Raw genomic sequence first — 26768 nt, forward strand, 5'->3', positions numbered from 1 at the left:
GTATGGTTACACGATATTTAAGCCTTAGAGTTGGCTTAAAGTCATGTGGCATGTATGGTTGGGAATAGAAATTGAGTATGGGCTAGGAAACATAAATGTAGTATGTCATGTCAAGTGTTGGGATGAACTTGCAAAGGGGCGGGGAAGTAGGAAGGTCCTGCTGACTGGGTTCGAGTAGAAGTTGATATTGGAGCATGGAGCTTGTTTATACAAGCGGGCGTTCATTGAACTATAAGTTGATCTTAGGTGAAAAAGGATAAGGTACATATGCATCTGATGAGACACGTGTACCAGATGGATTTACTATATATAATGGGTAATCTATCCTAAGCATGGTTACACGATATTTAAGCCTTAGAGTTGCTTAAAGTCATGTGGCATCTATGGTTGGGAATGGGAATTGAGTATGGGCTAAGAAACATAAATGTAGTGTTGGGCATGTTGTCTAAAATTGGGATGCGTGATTTAGTTAATCCGATTCATGCATCGGAATGAGGTTGATAGGAGAGCAAGACGGGTTTTAACATCTTAACCCCAAGGTGAAACACAGAGGTAGTGACGGTAAATAGACTCCGAAGATTTTAGCATAGTAAATAACACATAAGAACCCAAGGATGGACGGAGAACGTTCTAACGTAATTCTATCTCTAGTATAGTTGCTTATGCATTAGATAGCGAATGACATGAGATTATGTGTATGCATGTAAGTTGCCATTTGACACGCACATGAATGGACTGCATGGAATGAGTATGGCATGGAGTTTAGGTAAGTATTATGTTCATACTCTTCTAGAGTTTTCTAAATAAACAAAAATAAAAATGAAATGCTTTTACTTACGAAACTTTACGAAACATGTTTTATAAAAAAACGCTAAGTATAAGTTTTCAAGTATAAGTATGTAACGGCTCTCCTTGGCAGCCCCTTTTTACGTACACAAATTATTAAGTGTATGCATGTGAATGGATGCTATACATGGTAAGTATTGTATGTATTTTTATGAAATAAAATGTGAGACTTAGGCCTTATGCTTTAAACGATGCGAAAAAAGTGTTTTAAAATGTCCATATGAAAGATGATGCTTTAAAGGATGCCATGAACTGATGTTTTAAATGATACCATGAAAGATAATGTTTAAGCCCACACTTTTAAATGACTTTTAAGAATGAATGGACTGAAGGATTGAAAGAACTGTAAAGAATTGAAAGAAGTGACTAAATGTTTAATGTATAAAAATACGTAATAGCCACGAATGAACGAATGATGGTACTAAAGGACTCGATTGGACAGATTGCAATGCCGGGTAAATAGTACTGGTAGTGCATCCAGTACTGCACCCTAACGGAATGGATTCCTAACCCTTGGCCATGGGCAGAATCAGGTCCAAATGGTTGCTAACCCTCACACATGGGGCATAACAGTGTGCAACGGCCAATGAAAGTGATAAGAAAGAATGTATGCATGTTAAGAAAAGATGTATGCATGATAAGAATTTTTAAGAAATGAAGATAGCGAGGTGTGGAAAATTGTTTTACGAGAAGATAACCCTTTTAAAAGAAAAACCTCACCTTGTAACATTTTAAAAAGAATTGAATGTCTATGTATGATATGTATGGAGTGATGAATGCATAACTGAAAACCTATGTTGTTATATTTTAACTATCTGCAGTAAGGCTTATGAGTTATTGACTCATTTTAGTTTTTATATGTGCGCTCTCAAGGACAAGATGAGCATGACGCGTTAGGACAGACACGGCCCAAGGAGAATGGCATGAAATCCTAGGCATAACGTTTTGTATGAGAGACTTTAATTATAAAATTTAATGTTTTCCACAGTAATCTTTTAAATTAAGAAACATGTTTTATTTATAAACATGAAGTCTTTTGTATCCTGGCATATAAAGAAAAGATATTTGAAAATGAACCGTAATTTCCATCCATTTTCATAAAATCATTTTCTAAAGGACCAACTACAAGGACGAGCATTACGCTAACATTGACTAGACTTACTTGAGTCAACCTCAACACTCTCCAGTGATGGTGGAAGACTTTTCTCCCCCACCCCTATTAGACATTCTTTTCGGGAAAAAATCATCAAGGGGTGCAAACTTCACCTAAGAAGAAACAAACTTCTTGTCTCCACATAGTTAAATACTAGTGTAGATATGCCATCCAAGGAACCGATAAAAAACACACCTAACTTTGGGAGAAAATTAGTTTATACTTCAATCAGTCTAAACAAAGTACAACGGACCAGACCGTCGGGTCCTTAATACATCAGTGGTCTACGATTCAAAAGTCAACTAACAAATTTTGTGCAAAGCTAGCACAAGTTGAAGGATTGAATCAAAGTGGCATGATCAAGCAAGTCAACGTATATCCATTCACTAGTTTTAATCTCTTATATTTATTATTTTATTTAGTTGTTGGCCCAACTTTGCTAATTATTTTTTGTTTGGTTCTATTATGCAAATTTGACAAAGCAAAGATTATGTACCAATCATTGGAGAAAAGTATCTTTCCATTTGAGCATTGTTGGCACATGTTGAAGGACCAACTAAAATTGATTCAGTGTTGCTCAAAGGAAGGTCCAAAGCGAAGATCGACGACTCATTTGACCCCAACTCATACCTCTATTAACATGTTTGTAGATTCAACAAATAAAGCCAAGGCAAAGTGATGACTTGCAAAATTTCATATTGCAGATTTTACAAGTTCGCTCGAGCGGAGGCTTTTGGCCGCTCGAGCGAATTCAGGCAGATTCAAACGCTCGACTGCCACTCGACAGGGAGCTCGAGCGGGTTGCTGAAAAACAAAGATCGCTCGAGCGGAGACATTGGCCGCTCAAGCGAAATTAGGCAGAGTCGAACGCTCGATGTGCGCTCGATAGGACGCTCGAGTGAAATCAGGCAGAGTCGAACGCTTGACGCGCGCTCGACACCCCGCTCGAGCGAACATCGTATTTTGACAGATTTTAGGTTTTCCGCCGTGAGACCATATAAAAGTAATTTTTCACTCTAGAGCCGCGAGTTTTGACTGGAGAACACTTCTTGGGAGAGAAAAACACAGTTAGAGGGATTCAATTCATCTGTTTTTGGAGACGGAATTCCAATTATTGCACGTACGTTGGAATCATACACGAGCACGGACGAGAGAAAAGCGTTGAATCGTTCCCTTGAGCTTTTGACGACGAGTTGAGGCTACAAGGAGGATTTTTCAGTGTTTATTTTCTTCTTTCCATCTTCTCAGAACAATTATGGTGAATTTGTTTATGTTAAATTCTTTCTAGCATGAGCTAAATTTTCTTCATTCTAGGAAAACGATGTAACCTATTTCCGAACTATGCTTGATTGTCTATGCTAATTTAATGCAATTCTCTCTTTGTTTATCTGATTTATTCTGAATTTATTGCTTCTAATTAACTGGCCATTGATTAGATGATAAGTAATCTTGTGATTTGCTGTCGAAAGAGGGAATCATAGGGTAGATCTTGGATATTTCAGCATAGGTAAGTATAGAGATTGAAAGACTTGTATGAACCTATGTAGTAATTAAATCATTGGTCTTATTGCGTTCTTGATTATTGAATTTGCATATTCTTGTGTGAATTGATAACCAAGAGTCAATTCCAATTGACTATCGAAAGAGGCTTTTGGATGAATTAGAGATTTGCTAATAGACAAAAGAGATTTAAATTAAATTAGCTGGATGAGAAAAGCATAGTGAAGAAGTAGGTGAAATCGATTTCCTAGAAGTTTTCTTCCCATTAATTTGATCTTTGAACGTCAGTGTTATTTCCTTTGCACATTTTTCTTTGAGTTGATCTAGTTTAGATTGCAACTACAAAAATCTTAGTGATTCCTCTAGATAAAATCAAGTTTAGTATAATTTTGGTATTTGGCAAACGTAAGGTACTAATCCCTGAGGACGATACTCTTCTTATTACTTTACTATAAAACTACGATACTGTGCACTTGCAGTTTTGCACCGGTCACAAAGCATATTGTTTTTAATGATGTTATTGAGTTGGAGAGGCCAATGAGAAATTAAAAAGCAGAGAAAGCAAAATGGAAGGCCCCAACTAGACCAACTGAGGACATTGTCGAAATCTCCAGGAAGAAGTATCTTCTTGAGGAGTTATGAGCTCAAGAGAAAGAGAGTTTCCGTCTTAAAGAGGAGAAGATAGCCATAAATTATGACAGGAGCTTGAGAGGTGTGAATTTGCTGGGTTTCAAGCAAAGGAGAGAGCAAAGACAGACTAGTTAGATAGAGAGGAGAGAATCATGTTGATCGATATCACTAGCTTACTTGAAATACAATGCATATATTTCTAGCAATGTCAAATGGAAATTGTGACGAAGCGTGATGCAGAGAAATAGTGACAGTTGTTTTAAAATATTTCTTTGCTTTCCTTTTGTATATTTCTTCAACATTCACTAATGTTAAATCATTGGTTAATTTGTAACACATTATTATTTTTCATGTATATGTGGTTTTTGAGAAAATTCAGGAAAAGACATATGGTAAATTTATGCATGTATAGAAAGACGGTAAACATATATTATAAATATTCCAAACATTACAGATAAGTAAAATACAACCAAATATTTTGGCCAATGTTTTTTTGCCACCATTAATTAGGGAAAAGAAATCGTACAATCAAGAATATTTAGTTACTTCGGACAATATAAATTACAGTGGATTGCAGCTTTTCCAATTTTGAAAATGTAATTTCCACTGATGCTCAATTATGATTGAATGGAGTTGATGATGTGCTGAAGTCACTCTAACTCATGGTGACGTTGAATAAACTCCACAAGTTTAGATGTAGGATTGCACGACAGTTTAGGCAAATCCTCATCAAGTTGTTCACACTCAAAATCGGGAACCTCATTATTATCACACTTTGTCTTCAATGATCATGTTATGCAGAATTATACACGCTTTCATAATATTTGTTAGATAATTGATTTTGAACATTTTAGCATGTCCACAAATGTACGCTCTACATTCTTTCTTGCTGATTCCTATGCAGTTATAAAATATTTCTTCTTATTCTCTTGTGGAGATGGGATCATCTTCATAAATGTTGACCATTTTTTATAGGTACTATAGGCAAGGTAATATCCCATAGTGTAGTCATTACCATTAATTGAGTAATCCATTGGAAGAGCACACCCTTGGGCAAGTTCAGTGACAATAAAAGATCTCTCTAGTACATTGATATCGTTATGAAAATCGGATAATCCAAAAAAAGCATGCTATATCCAAAGATCATATTAAGAAACCACTTCTAATATACTAGTTGGTTCACAATTGTGCCTGCAGTACATACATTTCCATGTAGACAGACAATTTTTCCACTTCCAATACAAAGAAAGAATGAGCCATTTAAGAAGTGAGTGTAAAATAAGGCCAGAATGAAAATTTTCTTTAAAGAGGAAATGAGAGGATAAAAAATATTACCATTAGATCTCAGATAAAACTATAATCTTGATTTTTTTTTTATCCAATACAAGAAAAATTTCAAAACTATTTTTTATAAAAGGTGAATTTTATTATTTCAAAAAATTTCAAAATTGACAAGGGTGAATTTTCATAAAAGATTTTATTATTTTTAAAATCATAATAATTTCAAAACTATTATCATACCTGCAAAAAAATTGGCTTTGTGTTTAAAATATTAGCTACAAAGTGATAGTTTAAAACATAAAGAAAAAGATAAAAGAGTGAGTAGTTAAGATTGTAAATAGAAGTGATAAAAAATAATATAAAATAGAGAAATATTATTTTAATAGAATAGAGAAATAATAGGGAAAAAGATGTAAGACGTTTTTAAAAGATGTGTAAAATTTTAGGAATTGTGTTTTCTAGCCAAAATTTAGGAAAATTTACACAAAATGGGATGTGAATACTTTAATATGTACAAGCTACAATGCTTGGGTAGATTTGGTATACTTTTACTATAATGAGGACCAATCTATTTGGTCAAGTGGGTTAAATCTTATTTAGTCAAAGGTCAATGCATATGAAGCCATAAACTAACATGACTTCGTATAATACGTTAGTTCAAAATAAAGTTCAACACATGACAATGGTAGCTAATATCTATTTGGGCTACTAGGAAATAATGTGACATCCTGAAACCTTGCTTGAGAGTTCACAGAGTTTGAAGTGTCGGGACATATAACACAAGGAGACATACCCCAATTCATGACATTTAATGATATAGTGTGCATAGCATGCATCTAACAATATGCAAAATTTATAGCGAATAAGTTTTTTCCTTTGAGCAATACTATGTGTTAGAAATAATATACCCAGAAAACATAACCATACTTTGTAACTTCACATGATAAAGAAATATCCGAAAGGATGCAACACTTGTCCAAAAAGTTTGTAACAACATAAGTACTGGAGGCAACACTTTATAAATATAGTTTGGAAATAAAATCTATTATATTAAATTGCTGAGTAAATATGATCTCCAAGACCAAAAAAGTATAACTATAGTTATCAGTTCCTTGTCGTCTCGCTATGGACTACTTAGCCTCATCCAGTCTATCGGGTGCAGGTCCTCGAGACCCTAACTCATCATCTACCATTCTCGGGATAGTAATAGTTGGGAGTACTAAGTGAAATTTGTTTACAAATCTTAGCAAGTAAGCTACCAAACTACTAATAGTATACATATGTATGCATGACAGTAAACTGACATTGATGCATTATAACATGAACATAAGTATGCGTGACATGACTTGAAAAATAGCATGACATGTGGTTGATATGAAAATAATGTGATTGAACATGGATGTGACATGACTTGACTGAATTGAACGTGACATGATTGAACTTGATATTAACTGAACTTGATTGGAACGTGACATGAACTTAAAAACTTGTTAACATATACAAAATTGAATGGAAAACCCCAACAATCAAAATGATTTCGCAAATTATTTTGTTAGGAATATTTGAACAATCAAAGTGATTCTCCCCAATGTATTCCGTTAGAGATATTCAGACAATCAAAATAATTATGCCATATGTATTTTAATTAAGATACCCAAATAATTAGAATGATTCCGATAGGAGTACATTGTAATAGTTTTAATCGAAATACTCTAATAATTAGAATAATTACATCATGAATATTTAAAAATGAAGTACTCTAGCAATCAGAATGATTATGCTAGGAGTATCTTGTATGAGTTTTAAATGGAGATACTCTAACAATCAAAATGATTATACCTTGAGGATCTTTTGCATGACTAACTTGTAAAATATCTCATGATGGATTCGTGTGACTCATGATATGTAACAGATAAACATGTATAATAATAAATGACATGGCATTCATGACTTGTAACATGTAAACGTGTAACAGATAATGTGACATTTGTGACATGTGGGAAATGAACTTGCAATAGATGATATGACATTCATGACATGTGACAATAAACTTGTCTCAGATGGCATGAAATTCATGACATGTGACAAATGGACCTATACCATATTGCATGACATTCATGACATGTGACAAATGAACTTGTAACAAATGATATGACATATCATGGCATGTAACAATTAAGCATGAACTATAATAAATGACGTGGCATGTCATGTTAGAACAATTTAGAATAATAATAATAATCATAAGGGACAATAATATAATTGTAATAGTTTTACCACTTTATATACATAAATACATCAAGAGTAAGTTAGAAGCTAATTTACTAATAAATATATGCTTCATGACAGAATGATCGTGACAGATATTCATAACAACATGACATGACATAGCCTAATTCAATTTAATGAACTTAAAAGGAAACATAAACATAACTTGCATGGATCTTACCACCATACATACATACATATCACGAGAGTATGTTAGAAGCTAACTTATAGTATGTAGTGTAATAGAAAATGTAGCGTGAAAAGTGTGAAAAAGGGCTCAAAAAATGCAAGGCAAGAACTACCAAAAAATCTGCCCAAAGCTTTCTCTCGGATTCTCTATAGAAAGTGAGATGAAAATGCAAAAATGTGAAGTGATCAAGGAGGGTGGCATGATATACATGAGAGGGGGCTGACTTGAGTTGCTTGAGTGACCCTTAGATGGGAGGTTGGTAGCCAAAAGTTGGAGGAATAGTGGGTTGCTCAGTAGCTATCCCCTTATTGCGAAACTGGTAGAGTGGATGGCTTAGGTTGGCTAGGCTTTTTGACTTTTATCAAGTGACTCTTGGTGGTGTGTCAGCCCTTGTCTTGGTCTTGGGAGGGTGAAGAAACTTCATCAAGAAGCCTCCCTTGATGTTGGTTTTTGATGGGCCAAAGATGGGCCTTACCGATGGGCTTCAATTTTGGGTTTCATTGGGCCTCATTTAGGGTTTCGATTGGAATCAAGTCCATATCAAAATTTTGTTGGTCTAATGTGATTACCAAGATATAATAGAGTGGTTAGGGTATATGAGTGAAAAATTGAAGTATTAATAATATGTAGAAGTGATTAATCTAAGCGATTAAACACTTAATCAAAACGAGGCCACATTAGGGTTTGAAATCAAGACTAAGCCATCATGAGGGTTTTAGGGTCTCAACTGAAATCCAATGGTTTGGGTTTTTACTTAAGTTGAGACTCTTTTTTGGTTGATCAAAAATTGTTTCGGGTGGTTGGAATATTGTTTGGATAGGTGGCATTATGGCATGCCTTGATTTACCACCATTCCATCACATTTAACTCTCTAAGAGCATCTACATTGGTCTATGCATATGCATATGCAAAGTTATATTTGCATAATATGAGGCTAAATTCATCTACATTGAATTATGTATATTGAAATTTTTGCATAGCTATGAACATTGCCTATACATCTTTGAAGATCTATTGTTCACTCCTCAAAATATAGTTTACTCATTCTTTCTCACTCCTCCCACACTCTTTCTCTTGACAAGGCCCTCCCCAATGGGATTAGTTTCTTTTTGAGCATTTCCTCTTCTCTCCACATGGTTTCCTCTTCTCCATCCCTCTCTCGAATTGAACAACCCTAATGGAAGATCAAACTCGTGCACCTGTCTCTCACGACGACTGTCAATGGAGCTTGCGATGGCTCTGGACTCGTCATGGTTGCTTGGTTTTCTATTGGTTCTCTCTATTTCAAGTATGATTTTCTCTTTGTTTCTTCATGGTTTCAATGATATTTCCATTTTTTCATTTGTTGTTCTTGGTTTTAGATTAGAGTTTCTTCATTTCAGACCTCACAGACTAGATTTTCTATTCTTGCTTTTAGATTATGGTTTCAATGATTTTAGATAATGTTTGATTCTATTTGGAGTTAGATTTTAGACCTCATAGACAAGATTTCAGACCTCATAGACAAGATTTCAGATTCTATTTGGAGTTAGATTCATATTCTATTTGGAGTTAGATTCAGATTCTATTTGGAGTCAAATTTTGTTTAAGATTTAAGATGATTTCAGACCTCATGGACTAGATTTTGTATAGAGTTAGATTAATTTCAGATAATGTGTTTGGGTTTTTCTATTTACATTCATTTTATATCTCATGCATTCTTTTAACTATGGTTTACAACAATCATTGAAACATGTTGCCATGAGGAGTTAGATGGAAGTGTTCCACATGTATTGTAGTTAGATGCAGCATCATCCATAAAAGAATGGGATTTTATTTTAGGCTTGGGGCTTGAAATTAATTGGAGCTATTTTCTTTAATTCATTTCAGACAATAATTATTTTGGTGGCAAAATCTGAACCATTTTTCATCTTTTAGCATACGAAAACTATGATACAAGTAAAATAAAAGAGTGGCATGGTAGAGGGTGTGCATGTGTATATACAAGTTGGAGTGCAAGTGTTCTTGACTTGGCTGAATCTGTTTGTCTTATATCTAATTCTTATGTTTTGTTTTTGAAACATTTTCCCCCAAAGCCTGATGTATTTTGTCTGGTTTTAATGCTGGTGTGCTTATATGGTCTCCTTTTTGGGTAGTGCATTCCATATAACACTTTGATAGTATTTTAAAAACAAAGAGAGACAAAAGAAATAGAAGTCTATCCCTATGCTTTGGTTCTCTTTGGTTTGTTATTGAAGCCCTACAAAACCATAAATCTAAAAGTCTAGTCATGAGTCTATTATCTTGGTCCATCCTGTTAAGACAAGTAGGCCTTTTCCAGACAAGTTTAAAGATCTGCACATCAAGTTTATGTCCTGTTTTAGCTGCATATAGATACATTAAAGTTTATGTCCTATCTTAACTGCATATAGATACAAGTTTTAAGGACTTTTCTAGACACATTAAGGTTTATGTCCTGCTTTAATTGGATATAGATAAATCTGCACATCATCATTAAACTCATAAAAATTGCATATAGATAAATCAGGTTGCTGGTTTGTGTTGGAGCCTGACTCCTAGTCGAACGTGCTTCCAAGTGTAGAAGTGTCAAGTTGTATCAAGGATAAGTCCAGGATCATATTCCACAGGGACAAAGGGTTATCAAAGCGTATAAGAGATTTGTGAGTAACAAATGAATCTAGTATGAGAGATGAAAATAAAATTCAAATGCAATGCAAAAAGATAATCGGAGTTGAAATTAGAGTTTCTAAAACAAACAAATTAATGAACACTTGGGTTGGGTATGAGACTTTCTTTATTTCGGATTCTAGATAATTTTCTCGATTAATAATCCAATCAAGGCATTGCTAATCGGAAGATACAAATTTAAACTCAAATTTTGCAATATTTTCCTAATAGATTCTCTACTTTACTAGTCAAACACACATTAACAAACAACTGAGAGAGGCCTTGATAGTTTTCAAGCTTTTGTTGTGCCTTACGTCAACAACAAAACAAGAGCAAGAGCTGTAATCTATTTTCAATTTAAATCCGACTAGTAATATAGTGAAATCAACAATCAATCACAAAATATTGCATTAAACTAGAACCTAAAATAAATTAAATCTCATTCCACAACCCAAGTTTAAGAAATTAACTACGCATAATATTTCTAGCAACAAAAAGTAATCTAGGTAAAGTCGTATTAAAAATTAAAGAAAATACCAACATAGAATAAATCTTAGAATGCAAAATAGATGGTCTATAAACTATCCAGCAGTTCAAATGGTCAAAGCTCAAAGAAATAAAACAAAACAAAACTATAAATAAATAAAACTAAGAAAATTAAATGAAGCTTCACGCTGCCCAAAGGAAATCAAAAAAAAAAAAAACAACAAGCCAAATCCACTAAAAAAAACAAATCAAATGAATCCGTAAATGAAATTCTTATCTAATCCAAAGAAAAAGTAAAAGCAAGAAGAAAAATAGAGGTTGAACAGCTGCCACAAGAAACAAAATTGAAATAAAAATAAAAATGAGAGAGTTCCACCGTTCAAGATGAAAAAGAGTTGAAAAACTGGGAAAAAAACTGAAAAACCAGAAACGAGAGAGAGCCCTCTGCTACTCCCTACGCCGTCTTCACTACTGCTGCTGCTTCCAGCTAAACGAAAAAGCAAGAATGAAAATTAAACAGCCAACAGCCAGCCGCCCAAGTCTTGCCCCCAGCTGCCTAACGTCTCAGCTAAAAAATAGGAAGTAAACAAACTACTCCCTCCCCTACTCTGCTGTTACCGAACTTAAACGAAAAAAAGAATTAAAACTCAGCTCTACTCTACTGCTATGCTGAAAAGAAAAGAGAGAAATAAAATTCTCCAACTCCTTAGCGTCTGAAACAAAAGAAAAGCAAAAAACTGCCCCCTATCTGCTGCTACTTCCAGCTAAATAATAGCTAATCTCCTGTTGTTGCTGCTTCCCGTCCACATGAAAAAAGAAAAAGAAATAAAACTCTGCTGCTGCACGTTCAGGTTGATGCCTTCCGTAGACCACTTTGCCATGTGCTTTCCGTAGACCACTTTGCCATGTGCTTTCCGTTTGTGTACTGTCTAGGTGGGTTTCTTGCTGCATGTTCATCTGTGAATTCCAGCATTCTGCTATCTTCAACGTGCTTCCATCTCTCAGCTTCACATGCCAAAAGCTTCCAGCAGCACATAACTGATCTCCCGCACGTCCAGCTGCTGCATGTGTGCTGTCCATGTGGTCCGAATGAGTTTGTTTTGCTGCTGTACAACGTCTGCAACGTGCTGTGTTCCTGCATGTGTGCATCTGAATGATTTGCTGGTCTGCATGTGTAAGTTGTTCCCATGTTTTCTGCATGTGTGCATTTTGAATGAGTGCTGTCCGAAGGGTCTTCTTTCTTCATGTGTGAGTTGGTGTGATCCGAATGAGTGGTTGCTGTCATGCATGTGTGAACTGGTCTGCATGTGTACATGTGTGCATGCATGTGTGAGTCCGAATGTGTTTGCACTTTTCTACATGTGTGCATGTGTTGGTCTGCTGCATGGTGTCCACTGCATGGTGTCCGAATGAGTGCATTTGATCTCTATTAGATGAGATTCCATAAAACCATAGTTAACTTCTCTATTTTCTCATAGGTCTCATTCTTTCTTTCCTTCCATAAATGCCTTACAATATATAAATGAATTGATATTATAGTTTAAGTATTTCAAGGGCAAATATGAGACTTTGATGTGCAAAAATATTGGCATAAATTAATTTAACATTCAATATTAGAATTTGATGCATAATTAAGTGTTCAATTCTTATTTGATAAAATAAATCACTCATTTAAACAACTTAATTATGCAATTCTAACCCTTTATCACACCCCCCAACTAGCTTTTTGCTAGACTCTAGCAAATAAAGTGAATGAATTCATGCAAAGGTGAGATTTTCAACTACAATTTCAAAAGAAGTTCGAGAATCACATGCCATGAAATAGACTTGTTGAGTTTAAGAGCACTGGAGATAGATTAATCTGAATTTTGTATCAACTAAGAGATTTATACACAATTTAGTTAATCAACCAAGGGAATTACATGTAACAAAACTTGCTTTCTTTCAAGTGCATGGAAATGGGGTTAGAATTCCAAGATCGACTACCAAGAGACATTAACAGTTTCAATCACAACAACCAATCTGAGAAAACCACATGGTCTTACTCTAATTCAAAACCATTGTAGTGGCGGCTTTCACGCCATTACACTTTGAAAAGCGCTTACTTTTTTTTTTTTTTTTGTAAGGACCCCGGTAATAGGCAGCCTTTTCCACTACATAAATGTAATTTTTATTTTTTTATGTTTTTAGATTTCCTAGTGGGGGAATCGGACCTATGAATGTGCGCCTATCTATACTTTCACAAGTCAGCCCTTACCACTAGTCTACCTAAAGGATTTTTTTTTTTTGGATCCCTGGCTTGTCCCTTTTCTCATTTAATTCATTTCAGATCTTTTCCTAAGCCATTAGGATATGGTTCATTAGAGTCTCAAACAATTTAAAGTGTAAATCAACCAACAATGACTCAATGTAGTCTTTCTAGGCCTTCCGGGTATGTGTTGTGTGTGTTTTAGCAAAACTTTTAACATCTTTCCCTTGGTTTAACAACTAAATAAAATGGATAAATCCCTCTTTTGACATAAACTCTTATTTGCACTACATTCCACATGTTCCATGACCTCAACAAATCTTTTTTTTTTTTTTAAGTGAACCAAAATATGTCTAAGGCATGCAAACAGAGAAATAAATTCTCTTCCACCCCCCAACTAGGTTGTAGCATTGTTCTCAATGATGCAAGAGAAACGAAAGAATTTATACAAAGAGAGTAGTTAAGGGGCAAAACAACTAATAGAAGAACCGAAAAAAATTCAACGAAAAACTGAAGGAAAGAGGAAAAGGAAGTACCTGGATAGCTTTGAAAGGAATGCAGCCAAAATAAAAATAAAAACTGAAGAACTAAAAAAAACAAAATGAAAAGAGATGGATAGATCAAGAACCATCAATTAGGATCAAGCAAATGTAGAGTAGATTCCTCAAGTGCAAAGTTAGAAATAAAAGGCTTGAGCTTTTGACCATTAACCTTAAAAATGTTATCATTGAGAGGATTCATTATCTCTATAGCACCATGAGGAAAAACAGTTTATACCACATAAGGCCCACTCCATCGAGACCTTAACTTACCAGGGAACAAGTGTAACCGAGAGTTGTACAATAACACTTTTTGATTAGGCTCAAAAGTCTTACGTTGGATGTGTTTGTCATGGAAGTTCTTCATTCCTTCTTTGGACAACTTAGAGTTGTTGTAGGCATTCTTCCTCAACTCATCCAACTCAGACAACTGCAATTTTCTCACACAACCAGCTTTATCAATGTTAAAATTGCATTGCTTAATGGCCCAATACGCTCTATGTTCCAACTCTACAGGCAAATGGCAAGCCTTACCATACACTAGTCTATATGGAGACATGCCCAAAATGGTTTTAAAGGCTGTTCTATAAGCCCAAAAGGCATCAGACAATCTCAAAGACCAATCCTTCCTGTTTGGGTTAACTGTTTTTTCAAGAATGTTTTTAATCTCCCTATTTGCTAGTTTAGCTTGTCCATTGGTTTGAGGATGATAAGGAGTAGAGATTTTATGATGGATACCATACTTCTTCATTAAGGCCGAGAAATGCTTGTTACAAAAATGGGTGCCATTATCACTGATTATGGCTTTAGGCATGCCAAACCTTGCAAAAATGTTTTCTTTTAAAAATTTTAAAACAACTTGATGATCATTAGATTTGCAAGGGATTGCCTCAACCCACTTAGAAACATAGTCAACAGCAAGCAAAATGTATAAATAGCCATAAGAAGAAGGAAATGGTCCCATAAAATCTATCCCCCAACAATCAAAAATTTCAATCACTAGTATGGGTTGCATAGGCATCATATTTCTCCTAGTGATTCCTCCTAATTTCTGACAAGGTTCACAAGTTTTACAAAAACTAAAGGCATCCTTGAACATGGTTGGCCAATAAAATCCACTTTGAAGAATTTTGGCCACTGTTTTGTGGGCTGAAAAATGCCCACCACAAGCTTCCGTATGGCAAAAATTTAAGACACCAGAAATTTCGTCATTGGGCACAAACTTCCTAATGATTTGATCTGAACAATACTTGAAAAGGTAAGGATCATCATAGAAGAACGATCTCACCTCATGCATGAATTTCCGTGTATCTTGAGCGCTCCAATGAGGTGGTGTTTGTCCTGTCACCAAGAAATTTACTATATCAGCAAACCAAGGCAAATTTTCAACTAACATAAGATGTTCATCAAGAAAAGAATCAAGAATAGGTGTCGGTTGTTCAGTTTCAGCAACTGTGATCCTAGACAAATGGTCGGCTACCACATTCTCTACTCCTTTCTTGTTCTTGATGATAATATTGAACTCCTGGAGTAAAAGTATCCATCTAATCAACCTTGGTTTTGCATCTTTCTTTGTCAATAAATACTTGAGAGCTGCATGGTCAGTAAAGATGACTATAGGAGAATCAAGAATATATGCACGAAACTTCTCTAAAGCAAATACCACAACAAGTAATTCTTTTTCAGTAGTAGAATAATTTTTTTGAGCAAAATTCAAAGTTTTACTTGCATAGAAAATGACATAAGGAAGTTTGTTCTTACGCTATCCAAGAATAGCTCCTACAGCAAAATCACTTGCATCACACATGATTTCAAAAGAAAGTGACCAATCAGGAGGTTGAAGAATAGGAGCAGTGGTTAGCAACGTTTTAAGCCGACAAAAAGCTTCTTGACACTCGGGTGTTCAATCAAATTTTACATCATTCATCAATAGCTTACATAGAGGCTTAGAAGTAGAGCTAAAGTCTTTGATAAATCTCCTATAAAAACCCGCATGCCCAAGAAAAGATCTAATGTCTTTAATTGACTTAGGTGTAGGAAGTTTAGAAATCAACTCAATTTTTGCTCTATCTACTTCAAGTCCTCTAGATGAAACAATATATCCCAGAACAATGCCATGCTGAACCATGAAATGACACTTCTCCCAATTGAGTAGCAATTGCTTCTCTTCACATCTGGCCAAACCAGCTTGTAAATTGATTAAACAACTCTCAAATGAATCACCAAATATAGAAAAATCATCCATAAACACTTCTAGAGTGTTTTCAATCATGTCACTAAAGATGCTAAGCATGCATCTTTGAAAAGTTGCTGGTGCATTGCATAAACCAAAAGGCATTCTCCTAAAAGCAAAAGTACCAAAAGGACAAGTAAAGGTGGTCTTTTCTTGATCCTCTGGCGCTATTTCTAATTGATAGTAACCGGAGAATCCATCTAAGAAACAATAAAAGGCATGTCCAACAACTTTTTCTAACACTTGATCAAGAAAAGGCAAAGGAAAATGATCTTTCCTAGTGGCGGCATTCAACTTCCTAAAATCTATACACATGCGCCAACCAGTAGGAATCCTTGTAGGAATTGATTCATTTTGTTCATTTTTAACAATGGTAAGCCCGGATTTTTTTGGAACTACATGAATAGGACTTACCCATTTGCTATCCGAGATGGGGTAAATGATACCCACATCAAGCAATTTCAACACCTCACCTTTAACCACTTCCTTCATTGTGGGATTCAACCTTCTTTGCATTTCCCTTGAAGGCTTTGCATCATCTTCTAAATAAATTCTATGGGTACACTCCAAGGGACTTATACCTTTTATATCAGCCATTGTCCACCCAATAGACTTTTTATGCTTCTTAAGGACCTCCAGCAATTTATCTTCTTGTTCACTAGTTAAGTGAGAAGAAATTACCACAGGGAAGGTGCTTTGTGGTCCTAAGAAAGCATACTTCAACTCCAATGGAAGAGGTTTGAAGTCCAAAGTTGGGGATTGCTCCTCCGAAGGTTTGAGGGTTGATGTCAATGGTGGAAGTTGCTCAAATTTTGGCCTCCATGGTGGTATAACTTGCTGACCTATTGAGGAAATAAGAGATGAGTTAGTAACATTATCAAATATTTTCAAATCTTCTTCAAATTCCTCTAAAGAGTCAATAAGTTGAAAGTAATGTGCAGAATTTTCATCAATGAAATTTTCCAGCAAATTCACTTCATGAACTTCTTCAACTTCTTGCGGTTGCCTGCAAAGATTAAAAATATTTAGCTCCAAGGTCATATTTCCAAAACTCAACTTTAAAACTCCACTTCTACAATTTATGAGTGCATTAGAAGTAGCCAAGAAGGGTCTTCCTAAGATAACAGGTGCTTGGAAGGTAGAATGATTAGTCAATTGCATGTCGAGTACGACAAAGTCTACTGGATAGTAGAATTTGTCTACTTGAACCAAAACATCTTCCACAACTCCCCTTGGAATCTTAATAGACCTATCAGCCAACTGCAATGTGATAGAAGTAGATTTCAACTCACCCAATCCAAGCTGAACATAAACATTATAAGGCAATAAGTTCACAGTTGAACCTAAGTCTAATAATGCTTGGCCTATTTTTGAGCTCCCTATCATGCAAGCTATGGTAGGGGATCCTGGGTTCTTGTATTTGGGAGGAGTGTTGGTTTGGATAATAGCACTAACCTGCTCAGTAAGAAAAGCTTTCTTTTGCATATTCAATTTTCTTTTTACGGTACATAAATCCTTTAAAAATTTAGCATAGGTAGGAATCTGTTGAATAGCATCTAACAATGGTATATTAATCCTAACTTGCTTAAAAATTTCAAGAATTTCAGCGTGATGCTTATCTTTGTGCAAAGGGGCTAACCTTTGAGGAAAGGATGCAAGTGTAGTGCTTGGGACACTTTCAGATTTCAAAGGATCATGTGCCTCATTTTCAGAAGGAGGTTTAGAAGTGTTACCATTCTTTTCTACCTCTTGAGCTGGAATGCCAATCACCTTACCACTTCTCAAGGTTGTAATAGCCTTGACTTGCTTGACATTTGAATCTCCTGCCACACTTTGAAATTGGTGGTTTTGGCCTTGGGGATTAGGCTGAGATTGTGCAGGGAACTTCCCTTTCTCTTGAGCACTCATGGTTGTAGTCAACCTTGTGACTGACCCTCGAATCTCAGCAATGGCTTATGAATTTTGACTATTGATAGCAGCTTGACTTTGCATGAATTGCTGAAAATTGGTGGACAGCTGCTGGAAGTTGGTGGATAATTGCTGGAAATTGTCTTCGAGGTTCTTTTTCTGTGCTGGCACCATGTGGTTGGCATATTGAGATGGTCCTGGACCTTTTGGGGTAGTGTAGGGTACAATTTGTGAAGGACCAGCTATGTTGGGTGCAGGTAAAGCAGCTTGTTCACCTCTCCAACTGAAATTAGGGTGATTTCTCCATCCCGAATTGTAGGTGTTGGAATAAGGACCTGAAAAAGATTTAGCAACCGTATTAACAGCATTAGATTGATCCAAGAGAACTTCTTTGAAGGCAGGAATGGTCGGGCGATCATTAGTTGAATGCCCTTGGCCCTCACAAATATTACAGCTCAAGGTAATTTGAGGTACAGCTTGTACTTCATTCACTTTCTTCATTTCTATGGTTTCTAATTTCTTAGAAATCATAGCCAACCTAGCATTCAAATCATCTACTTCTCTCAGATTATATTTCCCAACCCCTGAAATTGTCCTTGAACTTTCCGACCTATCATGAACATCAGATGTATCCCATGATTGTGCATTTTCAGCTAGATAATCAAAATATTCAAAGGCTTCCTCAGGTTCTTTGTTAAAAAACGCTCCATTACACATGGTCTCCACAAATTGTCTCATTTTTGGTTGCAACCCCTCATAAAAAAAAACTAATGACCCTCCAATTCTCATATCCATGATGGGGACATGCATTTAAAAGGTCTTTGAATCGTTCCCAACAATGATAAAATGTTTCCACATCCTTTTGGCTAAAATTCATGATTTGTCTTTTCAAGGCATTGGTTCTATGCATGGGAAAAAATTTCTTTAAAAATTCCGTCTGCATTTCTTGCCAAGTCCCAATGGATCTTGGTCTTAAGGAATTCAACCATGTCTTAGCCTTGTCTTTTAAGGAAAATGGAAACAGTTTCAATCTTATGACTTCATCAGTGCATGTTCTATCCATGAATGTGGAACACACTTCTTCAAACTCTTTGATATGCAAATAGGGGTTTTCAGATTCCATACCATGAAAGTGTGGTAACAATGGAATCATCTCGGGTTTGAAATTAAAAGCATTTGCATTAATAGGTAAAATGATGCAAGAAGGTGTGCTAGTCCTAACAGGCTGAAGATATTCTCTAAGAGTCCTGTTTGGATTCTCCACTTCCCTATCATGATGCTCATTTTCAGCCATGATGCTATCAGTGTCTGATGATGATTCTACAGAAGATGATGCAGAGCTAAAAGATGTCAATGATTGTGTCCTAAACAGTCGAGATGTATGGTCTCTAGTCCAACTAGTCATACAAACAAGAGTAGATAATCAAAGACCATGAAAAATAAACAAAGAGAAGGAAAAAAGATTAGATGTCACCCAGACTGTGAAAAGGTTCACAGCTCCACAACGTCCTCTCAGCAGTGGAGAAATGCTCTAATAAGCACCAGTTGTCCCCGGCAACGGCGCCAAAAACTTGACTCCTGGTCGAATGTGCTTCCAAGTGTAGAAGTGTCAAGTTGTATCAAGGATAAGTCCAGGATCGTATTCCACAGGGACAAAGGGTTATCAAAGCGTATAAGAGATTTGTGAGTAACAAATGAATCTAGTATGAGAGATGAAAATAAAATTCAAATGCAATGCAAAAAGATAATCGGAGTTGAAATTAGAGTTTCTAAAACAAACAAATTAACGAACACTTGGGTTGGGTATGAGACTTTCTTTATTTCGGATTCTAGATAATTTTCTCGATTAACAATCCAATCAAGGCATTGCTAATCGGAAGATACAAATTTAAACTCAAGTTTTGCAATATTTTCCTAATAGATTCTCTACTTTACTAGTCAAACACACATTAACAAACAACTGAGAGAGGCCTTGATAGTTTTCAAGCTTTTGTTGTGCCTTACGTCAACAACAAAATAAGAGCAAGAGCCGTAATCTATTTTCAATTTAAATCCGACTAGTAATATAGTGAAATTAACAATCAATCACAAAATATTGCATTAAACTAGAACCTAAAATAAATTAAATCTCATTCCACAACCCAAGTTTAAGAAATTAGCTACGCATAATATTTCTAGCAACAAAAAGTAATCTAAGTAAAGTCATATTAAAAATTAAAGAAAATACCAACATAGAATAAATCTTAGAATGCAAAATAGATGGTCTATAAAATATCCAGCAGTTCAAACGGTCAAAGCTCAAAGAAATAAAACAAATCAAAACTACAAATAAATAAAACTAAGAAAATTAAATGAAGCTTCATGCTGCCCAAAGGAAATGAAAAAAAACAACAAGCCAAATCCACTAAAAAAAACAAATGAAATGAATCCGTAAATGAAATTCTTATCTAATCCAAAGAAAAAGTAAAAGCAAGAAGAAAAATAGAGGTTGAACAGCTGCCACAAGAAACAAAACTGAAATAAAAATAAAAATGAGAGAGTTGCACCATTCAAGATGAAAAAGAGCTGAAAAACTGGAAAAAAAAACTGAAAAACCAGAAACGAGAGAGAGCCCTCTGCTACTCCCTACGCCGTCTTCACTACTGCTGCTGCTTCCAGCTAAACGAAAAAGCAAGAATGAAAATTAAACAGCCAACAGCCAGTCGCCCAAGTCTTGCCCCCAGCTGCCTAATGTCTCAGCTAAAAAATAGGAAGTAAACAAACTACTCCCTCCCCTACTCTGCTGTTACCGAACTTAAACGAAAAAAAGAATTAAAACTCAGCTCTACTCTACTGCTATGCTGAAAAGAAAAGAGAGAAATAAAATTCTCCAACTCCTTAGCGTCTGAAACGAAAGAAAAGCAAAAAACTACCCCCTATCTGCTGCTGCTTCCAGCTAAATAATAGCTAATCTCCTGCTGTTGCTGCTTCCCGTTCACATGAAAAAAAAAAGAAATAAAACTCTGCTGCTGCACGTTCAGGTTGATGCCTTCCGTAGACCACTTTGCCATGTGCTTTCCGTAGACCACTTTGCCATGTGCTTTCCGTTTGTGTGCTGTCTAGGTGGGTTTGTTGCTGCATGTTCATCTGTGAATTCCAGCATTCTGCTATCTTCAACGTGCTTCCATCTCTCAGCTTCACATGCCAAAATCTTCCAGCAGCACATAACTGATCTCCTGCACGTCCAGTTGCTGCATGTGTGCTGTCCATGTGGTCTGAATGAGTTTGTTTTGCTGCTGTACAATGTCTGCAACGTTCTGTGTTCCTGCATGTGTGCATCCGAATGATTTGCTGGTCTGCATGTGTAAGTTGGTCCCATGTTTTCTGCATGTGTGCATTTTGAATTAGTGTTGTCCGAAGGGTCTTCTTTCTTCATGTGTGAGTTGGTGTGATCCGAATGAGTGGTTGCTGTCATGCATGTGTGAACTGGTCTGCATGTGTACATGTGTGCATGCATGTGTGAGTCCGAATGTGTTTGCACTTTTCTGCATGTGTGCATGTGTTGGTCTACTACATGGTGTCCACTGCATGGTGTCCGAATGAGTGCATTTGATCTCTATTAGATGAGATTCCATAAAACCATAGTTAACTTCTCTATTTTCTCATAGGTCCCATTCTTTCTTTCCTTCCATAAATGCCCTACAATATATAAATGAATTGATATTATAGTTTAAGTATTTCAAGGGCAAATATGAGACTTTGATGTGCAAAAATATTGGCATCAATTAATTTGACATTCAATATCAGAATTTGATGCATAATTAAGTGTTCAATTCTTATTTGATAAAATAAATTCCTCATTTAAACAACTTAATTATACAATTCTAACCCTTTATCAGAGCCGCTGGAGGAGTTGTTGGTGGTTGCTAGTTTTTCTTGCTGCTTGCAAGTGGTGGAGCCGCTGGAGGACCCAATGCCAATGCTAGTTTTTGTTGCTGCTTGAGGGTGGTGGAGCCACTGGAGGAGTTGTTGGTGGTTGCTGTTTTGGTGTATTCTAGATTGTTTTCATTATATACTGTTGTTGGAAATTTGTATTGTAATAAATTTGTATCAAAATCAAGGAACTTATATTAAGTTGGTTTTGATACATGGAATTTGTATTAAATTGACATTACAAACTGTTTTTGAGTGCAAAATTATGAAGTTGATATTAGTCACATGTAAGTTTTGAGAACATGTTAATATGTGTTGTTTATGTGCACATGGGATTCATTTTTGGTGTATATAAATTTGATGTATTTTATTATATATGGAATTGTTAAATTTGGATGTATGAAATTGTAATTTGGATGCATGAAATTTCATGTACAGTTTCTGAGTACAGCTTAATACATGTACTGGGTGCTAATGGAATTTTTTTGGGTGTTAATTGCTTGTATTAAAATAGTACATGTATTAACCTAGTATATGGAAATTGCAAACTCTATAAAGAAAGGCAAAAACAATAATAATAAAATGAAATGATAATACTTTATTATTATTTTGTCTCAAATATGCATAAGCCAATGTGGGAGTTTTGCTTAAATGGCAAAGTGGATCTCCAAAATTGGTGATTTTGCATATGCATATGCATAAACTAATGTGGATGCTCTAGGTGACAAGTGTCTTATTACTATTCCAATGAGTGGCTAAGAATCTGCCGTCCATCCAAAAAGTAATTCTAGTGATTCTAGGTGAATTTAGACATGTCACATAGAGATTTAACAATCGTTTGCACCAAGTGCCGCATGGTACTATCCTAGGTATTACTATTCACCCAAAAATTGTAAAATTTATTAATACACCATAAAATCCTAAATAATCTTATGATTCTAGTAGTTCAATTCGTTTTGCAAAATTTGACTCCTAAGTGCCTTGATTAAATAAAAAGGCACTCTCAGATACTATTCATCTGAAAAGTGAAAAACGTACTATTGCATCATGAAATTTTAAATAATCATATGAGACTAATGATGTAATTCGTTTTGCCAACTTATATTCTTAGGTGCCTTAAATAAATAAAAAGGAAACTTTGTCACTATAGCAGGTTGGGATCTGACCATGCTGAAAGACTAAAACCTAATTAGTTGATTGGTTCATGCAATCTTTTCATAATTTTGCTACATTACTAAGGTCTAAAGAAAATCATCCATTGACTTTCTTGTGAGCTGTTACAAATAAGACATCCATAAGTAGTAGATTTATTAATTTTATGTGATACCCCATATGATAAGGATAATGGTAGGTGATCTATGAGATCCTGAATTGCTTGGGAAGAAGAAGTTCTTTCTCCTTATAAGGTCATTCTAATGAGGTTTCAATTGTATCATTGACTTGTCATTTTGTAATATAAACTAGGGGTGCAACCCGAGCAATCTGTTTATAATTTAGGTCCGACCCGACCCGACCCGACCCGACCCGCGCTTTTGGATAAGTTAGGCGGAATCGATCTGACCTGCAAATTAATGAGCGGGTCAACCCGTGTTCTTTTCCCCTTTTCAGATTCTCGCCTCCCAACCAGCACATTACTGAGTAGGTCCCCGTGTTCTTTTCCCCTTTTCAGATTCTCGCCCCCCAAACGGCAATTACTGAGTGGGTCAACCCATGTTCTTTTCCCCTCTTCAGATTCTCGCCCCCCAAACGCATACCCAACCCGTCTTCAACCCTCCTATTCCATCAAGCCATACCTTGGGCCGCTCCCAAACCTTTCGAAGAAGAGTGAGGAGGCATTTTCCGAGGAATCCATGAGAACGAGTTCATCTTTGGGTTTGGAATTGGGGTCGTATGAGTCAAATTGGAATAAAGCACCCCTTGTGGATTATACATGATGAAGTCGTCACCGAGGAAGAAGACGGAGGTCTTCTAGACTGTGAGAAGGGTCTCTTCAAGGAAGCAAAATTTCTCATCCACGATCATGATAGCCCTGTCCATATTCATTGCCACCCAAAGACTTTTAGAACAGCAAACCAATAGTATACAAAATCGGTGGAAATATGCAGATTGCAAAATCATCGCAAGTGGCTCCACCATAAGAATCGGCCATTCAACTCAGCTTCTTGAAGCTCAAGGAAAGCCTAGGTGATAAGGTGAAATCTGAAGAGAAGTGAGAAGAGTCTGGGAGGGGGGCTAGGGTTTCAGCTGTAGATTTTATAGCAGGTCATTGGGTTGTACGGGTTGTATGGGTCGAACCCGTGTAGTGGTTAAAACCGTATTTGACGGTGCGGGTTGGGGCGGGTCTCAAGGACGGGTCGAGTTACTCTGTTTTTTGCACAGCCCTAATATAAACCATGTAGGTTGGACTTTCTATTGGTGCTAGTTGAGCTACTGCTAGGTTTATGGTTTAGCCATAATCTTGGCCAATTTTCCTATAGCTTAAATTTTAAATTTGTATAGTTTTTCAGTGGAGAAAAAAAAAAAAAAAAACTAGCTTAAGAAGCTGCATATGAATTTCTTTTTTTTTAATTTTTTTATAGAAGAGTTAACATGTCCAAGAGTGACTCATCCCTAATTTTATTAATAAACATTCACTTATGGCGGATGAATATCGTAGTTACATTTCAAGCATCTGGGGGTTTACATAGTTGCAAAACCAGCATGCAAAAAAAGTACCAACCTAACTGAAAACAAAACGCAGATCGGAATTAAAAACAAACCTCTAAACATGCTTGAAAAAAATAAAGCAGGAAGAAACTAAGCAAGACTAATACAACCGTAAAGAGGGCAAGCCAGAATAATCCATACGAATCAAACCTTTCAACAAACAAGGAACATCCACACTTAAATTCCAATTAGAGGTTAACCCACTTGCTCCTTTGTTAGCTAGCTAGTCAACCACTTTATTATCTTCTCGAAAAACATGATTGACGGTGCAGCCCAAAGAATTCAAAATATTAGAGGCTTCCTCCCAAAAATCCTCCAAATAACACACTTCACAAAGTCTATTTTTCCACCATGAAATGACATTCATATAGTCAAGTTCAATTTGTACAAAGTATAGACTTACTAATAATTCCACTTTATTGTTGGAGGCAATTCCAATATGAGATGCAAAAGCGTGAATTAAATGACCCTACTTGTCTCTAATGATACCACCAATACCTAAAGGGCTCGGGTTGCCAAAGCTGCTTCCATTTGTATTAAGTTTAACATAGCCCAAAGCAGGTCAACCATTTAACAACTTTACATCGATGGATTAAAGGAGCTACCATAGGGATGTTTAAAGAATTAAGCAATTGCATATCAAAGGATGACAATCCAGAGACTTTATGGATGTTCTTGCAAAAAATTCCAAACCAATATATTATAGAATTCAATACAACTGAATTAGGTTCATGAGATCCTTCCATGTGTACTAGAGTTCGACGTCTCCAAAGTCTCCAGGTAATAATCACAAGCAAAATCCCCAAAAGTAGTCTAACTTGAGTAGAAGAACTTGTTCGATGGAACCAAAATTCAATAGTATCATTCCAATTCCGGCCAATCGGTATTCCTAAAAGAGCACCAAAGAACCTCCATATTTGCTTGGAAAAATTACCATCAAACAACACATGATTTTGATATTCATAATTGCCTGCATCACAACAAACATGGCAAGAAACAATCGGAATGCCAATATGGCAAAGACAATCATCTACACTCAAGGCCGAATTCCCTTCCCTATTTTCCATATAAGAATGGACATTTTTAAAGATAGCACTTTATGCCACATCTAAGAAGGCCATTGAAGATTAGTCCCTCGGATTCGAATGCAATCCCAAGCCGATTTGGTAGAAAAAGCACCATCATCTTTTTTAGTCCAAATTACACATTCGAGCCAACTTTAGACGTTGCTAAAGATTCCAAAATTTCATCCACATAATTCTCACCAACAAGGTTCACAAGCATCTCTACATCCTAGGAATTATTCAGTTTACAATCTTTCACTCGAAGTAAAGGCGGACCTATGATAGGCATCTCCTCAAATAAAGCTACCTGATCACGCCATTTATCATACTAGAAGAAAATATCTCCATCTATAGTCTTCCATTTAGAGTTTTCCATAACATGAGGAATGTTTCTAAGAATAATTTTCCAAAATCTCGATCTCTTACAAGGATTAATCAGCCCCCAAGGTTTATTACTCAAATATTTTTCCTTGAAAAAAGTCACCCAAAGAAAGTCACCTTGAATAAGGTTCCAGGCAAACCTCATATGCAAATCCTGTTGTATGTCATCGAGGTTTCTCAGGCCAAGGCCTCCTTCCTCAATCAGATTATAGATTTTATACCAAGAAACCCAATTTTTCTGTCCTCGCCCACCAAACTCTCCCTAGAAAAAAGTACTCATTAAACAAAGTAATTTTTTAAGGATGGATTGAGGAACCTATAAAATTGCAAATAAATGCAAATCCATACTTGATAAAACATGTCTAAGAAGGACAAGTCTACCACTTATAGAAAGGAGCCTCATTCTCCATCCACTAATTTTATTCCTCACTTTAGTCACTATATCTTCCAAATGAATGTGCTTCAGTTGGCCCAAAACAATTGGGACACCCAAATATTTGAAGGGAAAGGATCCCTCCGAGAAACTTGTGTGCCTCATGATTTCCCTTTTTCTTGAGAGAGAAATTTTTGGAGAAAAATAAATAGTAGATTTATCTCTTCTAATACATTGACCATACCAATTTTCATATATCTACAGAATATTTAAAAGTTCTCAAATAGAACTCGAGCTTCCATTAGTAAAAATAACCACTTCATCAACATACATTAAATGAGAGATAATAGTCATACCTCTAGCTTGAGAAAATTGGCCAAATC

At 35.8% G+C, this 26768-nt stretch overlaps 1 non-coding gene across 1 annotated transcript; it reads left to right on the top strand.

Moving 5' to 3' along the window:
- The first annotated feature begins 18737 nt into the window (after positions 1-18737).
- Positions 18738-18845, top strand: LOC122277901. Its single transcript, XR_006229209.1, has one exon. It is a non-coding gene; the product is annotated as a small nucleolar RNA R71 (small nucleolar RNA).
- Positions 18846-26768: the final 7923 nt, after the last annotated feature.

The sequence above is a fragment of the Carya illinoinensis genome, chromosome 9 (assembly GCF_018687715.1).
Source record: "Carya illinoinensis cultivar Pawnee chromosome 9, C.illinoinensisPawnee_v1, whole genome shotgun sequence".
In the NCBI taxonomy this organism is placed as follows: Eukaryota; Viridiplantae; Streptophyta; class Magnoliopsida; order Fagales; family Juglandaceae; genus Carya; species Carya illinoinensis.